Genomic DNA, 15,448 nt, shown 5'->3' on the forward strand with positions numbered 1-15,448 from the left:
TAACAACAGTTTCTGATTTGATTATTATAGCATTATCACTTGTATAGCTAAATAATGAGTTATATTAAAACCACAATCCAAAGTACATTTTCACTCAGTTATCTTCTTAATTATTAAGAATAATTTATTTGCTTCAATGTGGACCCTCTTATTCAGCAAATTTGTTTTTCTCAATGATAAATTATCTTAAGTATTGAGAATTTTAACTACATTTGCAGTATTATTCACAATATTGTCAGCTGTTATATTTGAAAAATTAATTTCCAGAAACTTTATTTTCATTTTGTTTTAATTTGATGGAAAAAATCAAACTGTTCTTAGAATTAATTTGTCTTTTTAAAATATCTGATGACACTAGCAGAAGTAAAACTAGTATAATTTGACTGTTTGAAAGTTCTTCCTGCTATTGGAACCAAATTGTTAACAACTATTGCTTCACTTTTCTAGGTGCAAAAGAAGGCTTGGAAGAGAAAATGATCAAATGTATTTCCAAAAAGCAAAAACAATGGTTTAACATAAATGAAAAGTCATGCTTCACAGAGAAATATGTAAATACATTTTTTGAAGCTACAGGTAGTAAACTGTCATTTTAGTTATCATTTTTAATATATTTTTTAATAGAATAGAATGATGCTTTTTAAGCAAAAAACAAATTTTCTTCTGCTTTTACGGTTTTCATAGAGTCACTAATACCATGAACTCACCCTGATAAATGGAAAATTCTGACATCTAGTTTGTGTTAAAATTAAACATTCATCATCAAATTTGGAAAATGAAAAGCTGGTACTTTTTTTCAATGAATCATGTGGTTTCCCTTTTTTAATGAGTTGCTACTCAAAGGGCTTATTGAAAAAATTTTTTTAAATGTATTACTAAAAAATGAGGTATTAAATTATAGTTTAAGATTTACACTGTATAATTAATAACAAAGGTATTATACTAACAGCATCCTGACTGTCCTCTCTAAACACTATTTTGAACACCACAATCTCTATTTTCTATACATTTCCTGTATATCTAATCAATATCTACTCACATTTTCTGCTGACTTCCTCAACCAACAGCCTAGCAACTTTGTTTATGGGGGAGCCTGGCAATATTTGCCCAGCAGAATCCAGAATGACCAGTGACTGATTGCTGTGTCTCTCTCATACTGACCCTATTTCACTCACAAGCCTCCCGATCAGAAGAAACCTTATAAGATCCTGAATTTCAAGTCTGTCGCCATGATGGAAGGAAACTTCTGAAGGTCTGGGGATGGGCGAATATATTTTACATGTGGAAGGAATGAAAATAATTATGCTAGAGAGTGGATTGTGGTAGATTGCAAAAAAATTCCCAATTCTTCCCCCTTCCCTGTATCCATGAACTCTGTCATACAACTTTATAGTGAACTTCCATGTGATTTTAAGGCTTATAAAACACTGGCATGTACTCCTGCTTGTTCTCATCTGCCTTCACCATGAGAAGATGCTTCAGCTAGCCTGCCAGAGAGAACTGAGAAGAGTGTGGTACAGAGCTAAGCCATCTCAGCCTATAGCCAGATGATCCACAGATGATTCGGTCCCCAGCCTTAGAGCCAGCTGATTCTCAAGACATGTGAGCAAGCCCAGTTGAGACCAGAAGCACCTACCTGAAATCTCTGAACTTCAAACTCCTTAGCTTAATAAATTATTGTTGTATGTCACTAAGGTTTGGTGGTTGTTTACCAAATAGTATTTCTGTGACAATAGATCACTGATACTGAAATAAGGAATGCCTGATAGAATTTTTCAGAACAGGAAGCATGTACAAGATTCTCCAAGTCTGTCTAACTAGTAGGTGGCAGGACTGGGAATAAATCAACATATTCTTACCCCCAGAATAGCACTTTCATCACTACTTGTGTAAGCAATCTCTTTAAATCTTTTCTGTTTCTGAAATGGTTTTAACATTAATTATTTCTTTAACATAATTATTTCTTAGATACTCTTAAGGTAAATTTTTTAGAGGGATCTCAAATCATTGCTTACATTTTCCTTTCCAACATGAATCCCCTTTAAGTTCATGCAATTTTCACATTATTTTTTAACTTATTTTTTCTGTTTCTGAAATGGTTTTAACATTAATTATTTCTTTAACATAATTATTTCTTAGATACTCTTAAGGTAAATTTTTTAGAGGGATCTCAAATCATTGCTTACATTTTCCTTTCCAACATGAATCCCCTTTAAGTTCATGCAATTTTCACATTATTTTTTAACTTCTTATTTCATCTTCTAGTATCACATAAGGGAAAAACAAAGAAGCTTTGGAAAAATTTCAATAAAAGTCTTATCTACCCTCCTCTTTAGAAATGATGTGTCTTGATTTTAAGTTTAAAGACTCTAACCAAAAAGAGATATTTGAACTTTATATGAATTGAGTGACTTCTTGTGTTTGATGTCAGAAACAAGAAGTATTTCTCTGAATCCCCAAGGTGCCTGTTTTTGTATAGAATGTTTAGATTTTCTTTGAAAAAATCTAGGGGGGTGGAGACACATGGCACTAATGTTGAGCAACTTGACAATATTGTGGCTAAAGGCTGAACATTTGTTAATGTCCCACTACAGAGGATGGCAATAATCAAATTCAGTAATTAAGGTCTTTTATGCTATTTAAATAAGGTAATCAGTATCAATGAATGATTCTTCACTTTGGGTTGCATTAGAATCATATGGGGGAACTTAGCATCACAACCCCAAGTTCCTAATGTAACTGGCTTCCAGTGGAACTAAGTCAAGCTTTTCAGGTGATTTTAATGTTTACTAAGGGTGGATAAAAACTACTCAACTATTTGTTATTATGTATAAGTTAAAATTATTTGATACTTCATGAGAGACTTTAAATTTAATTTGAGTATTGTGGCACTTCATATCCATTATTGTTTTTTTCTCTGATGTCTCCTAAGCACATATAATGTTATCTCGTACATAATGAGTACTCAATTAATAGTGACTGAGTTTAACAGTACATGGAATAATGAATGAAAAAATAAATAAATGAACAAATACATGAAATACACTTTATACTCAAGCTATAGCTGTGGTAATTATTCTAGCAAAGGCAATATCTTGTAAAACATTAACAGAATCATTGTTTTATGAGTTTATGAATCAAGCTTTTTGTGTTCTTCCTTTAATTTAATGATTCTCAACCTTTAGCGCATATCAGAATCATTTGGAGGTTTGTTATAACTCAGATTGCTGGGCTCCAACCCCAGAGTTTCTGATTCTCTAAGTCTGGCCTGAAGCTTGAGAATTTGCATTTGTAACAAGTTCCCAGAAGACATTAAGTGTTGCTTATCTGGGGCCACACTTTTAAGAACTGCTGCTCAGACTCATCTGCAGTACCTTTTTGTGAAATCTTTGCAGTTATCCAAAGACCTTCGCAAAGGTCTGACATATCCCACCTGCCTGATGTTCTGGTATCACTCGGCTCTCATCATATTGCCCTGTGGGAATTTTAATGCCAGGAAACTCACAATGATGCTCTGTGTTCTTCTATGCTGTGACTAATGCCATCCGTTGTCTCTGACCAGGGCTCTCAAGTCAGTATTCTCAAGTCATTCATTCATTCTGCCAGTATTCATTAAATTGGGAATTTGCAAGTAGGGCAAAATCTCTGATCAGTCACCATTCTTAACAGGACATATTAAAATATAAAATCAATTTCAGGACTTCTTTACAGCATGGTGAGCAGCAGTTTTCCCGGCATCTTATAACACTGACATTGAAAAGATCTACAGCATTTTTAATTGGAAGCCCTTGAATAGTTACTTTTCTTCAGAGATTCTCAGCTCTCCACTTAAGTGGGATTCTTAGTGCATATAACATAAAAAAACAGAAAGAAAGAAACATAAAGGAAAATAAATGGTTACTTTTGTCCCAGTTGAGCCAGAAGAAATGTGCTATGTCTGACTCTTCTTAGAGGCTCATTATTCATTCATTTCAGAACTGATTCTACAAACAAATAGCAACAATAAAAATATATCAAAATGGTTTAAAAATCTCACCAAATGCATCGGTATCCCAGGAGACTTTACGGCTGGCCTTTGACATAAACTCAGCACAGAACATATGGCATAGTATCTATCAAGATTTAGAGCAGGACTGGTGTAATTCTTTCCCCTACAATTTTTTTTTCTGGTTTTATTGAGATATAATTGACATACATCATTATATAAGTTTAAGGTGTATGGCATGATGATTTGACTTGCATGTATTATGAAATAATTACTGCAGTAAGTCCCCCATAATTTTAAATAGTCTATCTCTAAGAGCTGTTTTAGGTTCACAGCATTATTAAGCAAAGAGTAAGGACATTTACCATATACTCCTTGCCCTCACACATGCATAGCTTCCCCGATTATCAACATTCCCCACTAGAGCAGTGCATTTGTTACAACTGATGAACCTACAATGACACATCATTATCACCAAGAGGCCATAGTTTACATTAGGCTTTACTCTTGGTGGTGTACATTCTATGAGTTTTGACAAATTTATAATGACATGTAGCCACCATTATAGTATCACACAGAGTAGTTTCACTGCCATTAAAAAAAAACCTTTGAGCTTCTCCTTTTCATCCCTCCCTCCTGCTAACCACTGGTAACCACTGTGTTTTGTTTTGTTTTGTTTTTTTAATTGTCTTCTACAGTTTTGTCTTTTCCAGAATGTTGTATAGTTGGAACGATATGTGGTCTTTTCAGATTAGCTTCTTTGAGTAAAATGCATTTAAGTTCCCTCCATGTCTTTTAATGGATTGACAGTTCATTTATTTTTAATACTAAGTAATATTCCATTGTCTGCATGTACCACAGTTTATTAATCCATTCACCTCCTGAAAGACATCTGGTTGCTTCCAAGTTTGGGTAATTATAAATAAAGCTGTTGTAAACATCTGTGTAGTCAGTGTTTGTGTGGACATAAGCCTTCAACTTCTTTGGGTAAATACCTAGGAGCACAATTACTAGATAGTATAGTAAGAGTATGATTAGTTTTGTAAGAAACTGTCATACTGTGTTCTAAAATATCTGTACCATTTTGCATTCTAACCAGCAATTAATGAGAGATTCTATTACTCCACAAGCTTGCTAGCATTTGATGTTGTCAGTGTTCTGGATTTTTGCCATTCTTAGAGGTATACGGTGGAATCTCATTGTTGTTTTAGTTTGCATTTCCTTGACGATATGTGATATGGAGCATCTTTTCACAGACGTCTTTGCCGTCTGTATATCTTCTTTGATTAGGTTTCTGTTCAGATCTTTGGCTCATTTTTAATTAGGTTTTTTGTTTTCTTATTGTTGAGTTTAAGAGTTCTTTGTATATGTTGTATAGAAGTCATTTATCAGACATATGTTTTTCAAATATTTTCTCCCAGTCTGTGGCTTATCATTCTCTTAAAAGTCTTTCAAAACAACAGAAAATTTCAATAAAGTCCAGCTTATCAATTCTATCTATCATGAATTATGCCTTTGGCAATACATGTAAAAAGTCATCACCAAACTCAAAGTCATGTAGATTTTCTCCTATGTTATCTTCTAGGATTTTTATAGTTTTCTGTTTTACATTTACTTCTGTGATCTATTTTGAGTTTATTTTTGTTAAGGATGTAAAGTCTGTGTTTAGCTTTTCTACATGTGGATATACAGTTGTTCCAGGACCATTTGTTGAAAAGACTATCTTTGCTCCATTGTATTGCCTTTGCTACTTCTTCAATGATGAGGCAATTATATCTATCTATCTCTCTATCTATCTACCTATACATATCTATTTCTGGGCTGTCTAATACGTTCCCTTAATCTGTCTGTTGTTTCTCCAGTACCATATTGTCTTGATTACTATAGCTTTATAGTATGTCTTGAAGTTGGATAGTGCCACTCCTCCAACTTTGTTCTTATCCTTCAATATTGTGTTGGCTATTCTGGGTCTTTTGACTCTCCAAAAATCTTTATAATCACTATGTCAATATCCACAAAGTAACTTTTTAGGATTTTGGTTAGCATTGCACTGAATCTAGAGATCAAGTTGGGAAGAACTGACATCTTTGACAATATTGAGTCTTCATACCCATGAACATGGAATATCTCCCCACTTATGTAGTTCTTTTCTGATTTTGTTTACCATGGTTTTGTAATTTTCCTCATATAGATATCATATTTTGATAGATTTATGCCTATGTATTTCAGTTGGGGGGTGCTAATGTAAATTATATTCTTAATTTCAAATTTCACTTGTTTATTGTTGGTATATAGAAAAGCAATTGGCTTTTGTATATTCACCATGTATTCTGCAACTTTGCACAATAGATTATTAGTTCCAGGAGTTTTTCTGTCAGTTCTTTCAGATTTTCTACACAGATCACCACATTATCTGCACAGTTTTATTTTTTCTCCCAAATTTTTTATACTTTTTTTTTCCTTTTCTTGTCTTACTGCATTAGCCAGGATTTGTGATACAATGTGGAAAAGAAGTGGTGAGAGGGGATATTTTTGCCTGTTCTTAACCTTAGTGGAAAAGCTTCAAGTTTTTCACCAATAATATGTAGTTAGCTGTAGAGTTTTGTAGTTACTCTTTATCAAGATGTGGAAGTTCCCATATGACTAAATTTTCTCTCTTTTCTTAGCATACCAATTACACTTTTTTTTTTTTTACTTTTTTAGTGGTCGCTCTAGAGTTTGCAATTTACACTTACAACTAATCCAGATCAATTTTCAAATAATACTAAACCACTTCATAAGTAATGTGAGTATATTATAATAACAAAATAGTCCTATTTCCTTCCTTCCATCCCTTATATCATTGCAGTCCTCCATTTCACTTATATATAAATATACTTGAGTGTGTATACATATATACACTTACATACTGTGTATATATACATTGTTGATATTATTTTAATAAACTGTTATCTGTTAGATCAATTAAGAATAAAAAATAAACATTTTTATTTTACCTTCACTTACTACTTCTCCACTGCTCTTCCTTTCTTTATGTAGATCCATGTTTATTATCTTTGTTATTTTCCTTCTCTTTAAAGAACTTTTAAAAAAATTTCTTGCAAGGCAGGTATACCAGTAATAAAATCCCTCGATTTTTGTTTGGGAAAGTTTTTATTTCTTCCTTACTTTTGAAGGATAATTTTGCAGGGTACAGAATTCTAGGTTGGTGGGTTTTATTTCTCTCCACATTTTAAATATTTTACTCCACTCTCTCCTTGCTTGATAGTTTCTGAAGAGAAGTTGGATGCAATTCTTATATTTGTTCCTCTGTAGGAAAGACTTTTTTCCCCCCACTCTGGCTTCTTTTAGGATATTTTTCTTTATCTTTGATTGTCTATAGTTTGAAAAACATATGCCAAGTTATAAAGTTTTTGGCATTTGTCCTGCTTGGCATTCTCTGAGTTTCCTGGGTCTGTGGATTGGTGTCATTAATTTGGGAAAATTATCAGTCACTATTGTTTCAAACATTTCTTCTGCTCCTTCCTCTCTTCTCCCCTGGTAGTTCCATTATGTGCATGTTATACCTTTTATAGTTGTCCCACATTTCTTGGACATACTCTTCTGGGTTTTTCTTTTTTTTTTTTTTTTTTCTGTTTACTTCTCAGTCTTGGAGGTTTCTATTTTTCTATTGAGGTATTCTCACGCTCATAGACTCTTTCCTTAGGTTGTATCAGTCTGTTGAGAAGCCATTAAAGTCACTGTTCATATCTGTTACAGTGTTTTTGATCTATAGTATTATTTTTGGTTCTTAAGAATTTCCATCTTTTTGCTTACATTATCCATCTGTTCTTGCATGTTGTCTGCTTTATCCATTAGAGTCCTGAGCATATTAATCATTGTTTTATTTCTAATTCCTGGTCTGATACTTATACCGTCCCTGTCATATTTGAATCTGGTGCTGATGCTTCCTTTGCCTCTTTGAACTGTGTGTTCTTTGCCTTTTAGTATGTCTTATGATTTTTTCTTGATAGGCAGGAATGGTTTACTAGGTAAAAGGAAATATAAATAGACCTTTAGTATTATGGTGGTAATATGTAGGGAAGTGGAAGCATTCTATCGTTCTATGATTAGGTCCCAGTCTCTTAGTGAGCCTGTGCCTTTAGACTGTGAACTTCACATTTGCTTCTCAGTCCTCTCCTCCCCAACCAACCCCCCACCCGCCCTGCTCAAGTGGGACAGGATGGATAGAGTATGCAGGAATGGAGTATTTCTCTTCTTCTATGTGGAAGGCTAAAACTATCTGGAGCTTGGTATTTCAATTCCCTCTGGTCAGTGAGGCTCTGATAAAACCCCAGCAGCTTAGGCTCTGGCTAAATAGTTTTCCCTGAGGGCAGACATTGTTAAGAAATACAGAATGTTCTGGAGTGTTTCAAAATAATTCCTTTTCTTCTCCCCATGCCAAAAGCATGAGATTTTTATCTGATATCCACCATGAGAATCTAGTAGGTTCCAAAACTCACAAAAGTGGATGGCTTCCCAGTGACTGGGTCTCTTTGAAGACTTTAACTCTCAGAGTTGTACACAGTGAGCCTCCAGCAATTCATTAAATACAATTCAGGTTTCCTTACCCCAGCACTGTCTCCCAGGGAGGTTTCACCTCATGGGTTTTTTCTTCAGTAAGTTGTGATTCTCTGTATTTGCCTGTCAGTCTCTCCAATTTGGGGGCAGCTCTTTGTCTCTGACCTAACTTTCTTACACATCTAACATGAGTTGTTGATTTTTCAGTTTGTTCAGCTTTTACTTGTTAGGATAGAGTGGTGACTTCTAAGCTTCTTACATGCCAGAAATTTGTTATTTCTTTTTGAAGTAAACAAATCATTTGAAGCGAAAAAGATGTTAAATCTCATTTCTCCTCCATTTTTATATTCCCATGGTACATTCTAAAGAAAAGGAGACAAACCTCTTAAAAATTTTTTTCTTGCACTTCAATATTCATTTTCTTCTCATTAGCCATTCATAGAAACCAGTTCGATCAGCAGGAAATGTTGTAGATGACAAATAAAAATGGTTAGACATATTTTCTTCATTATTTCCTTACTGATTCCACCCCCTTTCCTTTTCCTCATGTTGAATGATTACCAGAGAAGCAAGTTATTCACTCATGTTTAAATATCCTTCCTGTGCTGTCTAGCAGATATTAAGAAATTTTGACTTTGCTGATAATTGTTTATTTCATGATTACTCTAATATTTTCCATCCAGAAGTATAAACTTTTTTTTATTTTAGGAGTTTTGAAGAGATCACTCATAAAAAGAGTACCTTGCCACTTAGATAAAATGAGAAATTTAGAAATCTGAATTTCTAGCATATATTTATTCTCCTTCAGATTGAATCTTTCAGAAGAAAGCCTATTCTCTCACTAACAGCTGTTGATGCTCTCATAAGCAGAGGAAATAAAAATATATAATCATATTGTATTAAAAAATAAATTTCTGTGTTATCCAGGCTAACTTACAATTTCACAGTCCTCTCCTATCATCAATTTGATTGATATTTTACAAACATGGGCTTCTAAAAAAATGAAATTGAATTGTATTTCTCCCTTCAGTGTTTTTTTCTCTTTATCCAAAAGTTAAAAGGAAATCCAGACTTTCTCTTTCCCTTTAAAATACATAGTTTTTTCCTGTAACAGTAATTAAGTTGGTGATATACTTACTTGATGGTGCTACAAAATTCTGTGCACATTTTCTTGTTGTTACATGGGTGATAGGCAGAAAGATAATCAAAATCTTCCCAGCCCATGTCTGTATTTTCAGGGATAGGACATGAACCGATGTTATGTGGCCAAAGAGCCAACTCATCTTTCACCTCAATCCTATTTTTTTCCCCTTTCAATACAAGCTTCTTTTTTATATAAAACTCTATATATTTCTTGGATTATTTCCAAGACCCCTTATTCAGGATTTTAAATACTTTAATTGAGTTATCTAGGCTTATGCTTTATAACATTTTCCTGAGAATTTTTTTCCACATTTTAAGCAACAAGAACAAAACAGGGGACTGGCATATAAGCTTCCATCAATAATAAGTGTGGTTGGAAAAAATCCTAGACTTTATTTGTTGCCATTAATGCTATGATGCAGACCATTACAACATGTCTACCAATATGGTCATGTAAATTTTCATCTTTAATGATTCTGTTGCTACAGATTGATGAATACTCCACAGTAAAAAGTTTATCTGCTTTATAACAAAATTATAACCAGGCAGGATAAGAGCCTCTAGAGCAATACTTGCTTCATGGTAGGAGGCATCTGCATCTCAAATTGCTCTGCATCTGGCCTCTAAATCATTTGTACAGGAGATGGTACTGCCAGCCAAGAAAGCAGGAAAAGCAAGGCCTATTTATCAATATACAGAGCACAGTATATTTGGTGTATATATAATTTATTCCTATTTTTTCAAACAGAAAACTAAGGAAAACTAAGCCAGGCTTGATAGTTTAGGAATGGAATAAAATTTATAAATCGGGAACTGTGCTGGAAAAGTCAATGTGCTAGTGTTACCAAAAGTAACAATTACTGTCTTAAAATTTTTCTAGACCAAGGTAGTATCATAGCAAACATGTATAGAAATAAGAGATAACCCATACTTTGCCTATCTTATGCTATATATTCAGTTATTTGCTTTAGGTTAGATATTACGTTTTATTCTCATTCCAAATGTATAACATAGATTGCTCACAGGATTGCTCTAATTTATAGGTTAGGTAACTGAGGCTCCAAGAAGTAAGTAAATTTGCTCAAATTCATAGCTAGCATGCAGCCACTGTGGAAATTGAACTTTTTTTTCCTGTTACCTAAATCTATTTTCTTAACGACTCAGGTATTTACTTATATTTCTGGGTATGTATAAATTTTATATCTATTCCAACATCTGAGATAGTTCTCAGGAATAGTAAGCAAATAAATATATAACAAATTCAGCTCTAATTTGAGGTTCTGAAGTTATTTGCTGCTATTCGAGGATGAGTGGCTGTTCCAGAATCAGGGCAAGGTGTACTATTGGCCAACATGCTCGTGCATTTGCAGGAGCCAAAAGAAAGACAGAATTGGCCAAGCTGTCTTCAAGGCAGTGTTCCCAAGCATGCAGAGACCGGTCACTTTTCTCCTATGTATCAGCCTGTTTCACTTTCTACATAGCTTTCATTACGATGTGAAATTATTGTATGTACTGAATGAAATTTTGCCTTCTCTTTGCCTCCTCTTACACTAAAGTAAGCACCTCGAGAGTATGGTCCTTGTGATGTTGTTTTCAGCCAAATCCTCAGAATTTAGAACAGCGATGGAATATATGTGCAGAGTGAATGGATGAAAGAAAATTTCTTGGAGGAGTTGTAAAGAACTGTGTATATGGAAGTGAAGAGCAGTAAGGAATCATTTCCAAATAGCTATTGGCTTTATGCTAACTTTTTCTTAGTGTCTGAGAAACTCTCTGATATAACGTGTTATAAATGGAAGTTGGAAATACTACTTGGAAAGAAAAAAGAGACATTGTTAAACAATTACTTAGGATCAGTTTAGTCAGAGAGGATGGAGAAATAATCCTAGGAGAAAACTTTTAATAAAAAATAAGATACTCGGGCTTCCCTGGTGGCGCAGTGGTTAAGAATCCGCCTGCCAGTGCAGGGGACACGGGTTCGACACGGGACACCGGTCTGGGAGGATCCCACATGCCGCAGAGAAACTAAGCCCATGCACCACAACTACTGAGCCTGCGCTCTAGAGCCTGTGAGCCGCAACTACTGAAACCTGTGCGCCTAGTGCCCATGCTCTGCAACAGGAGAAGCCACAGCAATGAGAAGCCCACGCACCACAACAAAGAGCAGCCTCCGCTCTCCACAACTAGAGAGAAGCCCGCACGCAGCAACAAAGACCCAATGCAGCCAAAAATTAAATAAAATTAAATAAATTTATAAAAAAGAAGATACTAAATGAGTGGAAGAAAACCAAAGTGTCAAAATATTGACAAAGGAAAAAAATCGTAACAGTTTTTTTCTCTCTTAATCACCTGAGCTCTATGGCATCTGAAGATGTAACAAAAGTAAATTTGGCTTTTCCAAATACATAATATTCAATACTGGACATAACAATGCAAAAATTTGGAAAATGTGCCAGGTTTGAAGGATACTTGTAAGAAGAGATCAAATATAAAGATTGGCGATTACCTTTCAAAGGGCAAAAGAGTCACGGCTAATCAGTTGATCAGGTGCTAGGCTATCTTCTTGGAACCTGTGAGTTAAATGTGAGAGAGATTTCTCCCACAACTAGGAACAAAAATCTCATTAACCTTTTAGCCAGTTGAGCTGACACACACGAGATTAATACTGGAGTTAAGAAAAAAAAAAAAAAAACAATAATGACAAACCTTGAGCCTGTCACTGCCGCTTTTTAAGTATTATATAGGGAACTGAAGGGCATGGAATCCAGGTGGTATTTTCATTTTTCATTTTCATCTTTTTTCCCCATTTGAAGGTCATACCTTTGGAAGAGAAAAGAAGACATGAAAAATGAACAGCTGGTTGCATCAGTGGCATCAAAGAACAGGATTTGGTTTTTTGGACCATGATTATGCTAACAAAATTATTAGCTCCTGCAGTGCAAAGTACATCTCATGGGTCTGTAGAGGACATATTTTTCAGGACACTCACTGGCAAATCAAGAAGATTCTTAAATCTTGAAAAGGACAGCAAATGCCTGAGGAGAGGTCAATAATAAATAATATGATGTGTATCAATTAAAATACAGAGAAGAAAAACAGTGGTGTGGATACTTACTATTTCTAAGGAAAAATTAGTGTGTTTAGAATGCAACTAAATGTCTTTATACTTCTAAATAAAAACACTGAGATTAAGTATAATGAGATAAATATGAAATCTTAACATAAAGAAGGCAAATGTGGGATGGGGTATCAATTTAAATTGCTGTAATGAAAGCTATACCATGCTCAGGAGTAACAATCTGACTAAAAAATGGGAGTAGGATTTTATGTCAAGTTTATAAATAATTATTTGTAAATTTACTTAAAGGAAAAAAAAACCACTTGGTTAGAGAAGAAAGAGATATCAAAGGCATTTTATTTCGGAAATATACTTCTGCCTAACCAATCACAATGATTTCTTACTAAAGATTACAAAACAGGGAAAGCGACAGGGTCTTAGTAATAGAGTTTTTGTAGGAATTCCATTTTAAGAAAGTCTGATATATGATAAATTCCTGGGGTATTTTGCCTTGATAATAATTTTCTCTTTCAAATATTTTAAAAAGAAACTAGAGGATCTTTTTATGTTGATGTAATACTACCTCATGGGACTTCCCTGGTGGCACAGTGGTTAAGAATCTGCCTGTCAATGCAGGTGACACGGGTTTGAGCCCTGGTTCAGGAAGATCCCACATGCCGCGGAGCAACTTAGCCTGTGCGCTACAACTACTGAGCCTGCGCTCTAGAGCCCGCAAACCACAACTACTGAGCCCATGAGCCACAACTACTGAAGCCCATGCGCCTAGAGCCTATGCTCTGCAACAAGAGAAGCCACCGCAATGAGAAGTCCACGCACCACAACAAAGAGTGGCCGCCACTCGCTGCAACTAGAGAAAGCCCACGCGCAGCAACGAAGACCCAACGCAGCCAAAAAATAAATTAAAAAAAATACTACCTCATATGGAGAAAGAAGTAGAGAAAGAGATGTTGTAAATGATAACATTTTAAAATAACTTTAAAAAAAGTTCATTTTGCCTTCTAAAAGTCTATAATTGCTAAGGAACACAATGTGCCCAATACTTTAACTAAGGATTTAGGAGCATAAAAAATGGCTTAGGGAAAGAGAAAAAGGTATGATCCTGTGACCTAAATTTGTAGAGCAGTAGTTCTTACCCGGGGGCAACTTTTGCCACCTATGTAACATTTGCCTACATCTGAAGACATTTTAGGTTGTCACAACTTTGGGATACTACTAGCATCTGGTGGGTAGAGGCCAGGGATACTGCTCAGTATCCTACAATGCAGAGCATCCTACAATCCCCTTGCTTCAACAACTATCCAACACAAAATATCAATATAATTAAAGTTGAGAAATCCCACTCTAGGTAATAATATAGCTCCATGAATACGTGAGATTACAAAAAAATAAATCACAAATTACTACAATGAGAAAAAAGAGAAAACATCAGAACAAACTATCATGGCTATACTTGAAACTCCCTGTTGAAGTTGGAAAGCAATGTTTATACTTTAAAGAATGCCAGACTTGGATTTGGCAGGCCTGGTATCTAGTTCTGTTTCAGCTAAATTCTTTTATAATATTGAGGTGGAAACAACTCTAGTAGTTATGAGTTGGAGTTACTGAATAACACAGGAGGATGCACACCCTAAATCTGACAGTTACTAGCTGATAACCATTACAGGTTCCTTTCATGAGCTTCATCATGTGTTTTTTAGCCAGAGAATGGGGATGAAAATATTGTCTACCTTATAGTATTTATTTTGTGTGTGGATATTAGGTGCAATAACAAAATTAAAGCACTTAGTACAATGCTTGTAATAGTGTGGGGCAAACAGCACCTTTTATTTATTAGTATTTTTACCCATAAGTTAAGAATACTTGCTAGGATGATCTCCAAGATAAAATTTAAGATCTGAAATTTCTTTTTAGTTAATAGACCCTATGAAAAAAATCAATTACTAAAACTGAAGAAACAAAATATACAAAAGTGATCTATTTAAAAGATCCTATTTAAAATAGTGGCATAAGCCATGAAAGGATGCTTAACATCACTAATCATTAGAGAAATGCAAATCAAAACTACAGTGAGATATCTCACACCAGTCAGAATGGCCATCATCAAAAAATCTACAAACAATAAATGCTGGAGAGGGTGTGGAGAAAAGGGAACCCTCTTGCACTGTTGGTGGGAATGTAAATTGATACAGCCACCATGGAGAACAGTATGGAGGTCCCTTAAGAAACTAAAAATGGAACTACCACACAACACAGCAATCCCACTACTGGGCATACACCCTGAGAAAACCATAATTCAAAAAGAGTCATGTACCAAAATGTTCATTGCAGCTCTATTTACAATAGCCAGGAGATGGAAACAACCTAAGTGTCCATCATTGGATGAATGGATAAAGAAGATGTGGCACATGTATACAATGGTATCTTACTCAGCCATAAAAAGAAATGAAATTGAGTTATTTGTAGTGAGGTGGATGGACCTAGAGTCAGTCATACAGAGTGAAGTAAGTCAGAAAGAGAAAAACAAATACCATATGCTAACACATATATATGGAATCTAAAAAAAAAAGAAAATGGTTGTGAAGAACCTAGGGGCAGGACAGGAATAAAGATGCAGACTTGAGGACATGGGGAGGGGGAAGGGTAAGCTGGGATGAAATGAGAGAGTGGCATGGACATATATACAC

At 34.8% G+C, this 15,448-nt stretch overlaps 1 long non-coding RNA gene across 2 annotated transcripts in view; it reads right to left on the reverse strand.

The window, feature by feature from the left end:
* The window catches only part of LOC307186891, a 159,201-nt gene that overhangs the window by 16,972 nt on the left and 126,781 nt on the right, over positions 1–15,448 (reverse strand). For both annotated transcript variants that reach the window (XR_013828496.1, XR_013828497.1), the window contains exon 5: positions 12,392–12,505. This is a non-coding gene — a long non-coding RNA (uncharacterized lncRNA). The remainder of the gene's footprint in view (positions 1–12,391; positions 12,506–15,448) is intronic.

This window comes from Stenella coeruleoalba (assembly GCF_951394435.1).
Source record: "Stenella coeruleoalba genome assembly, chromosome: 5".
Taxonomy (NCBI): domain Eukaryota; kingdom Metazoa; phylum Chordata; class Mammalia; order Artiodactyla; family Delphinidae; genus Stenella; species Stenella coeruleoalba.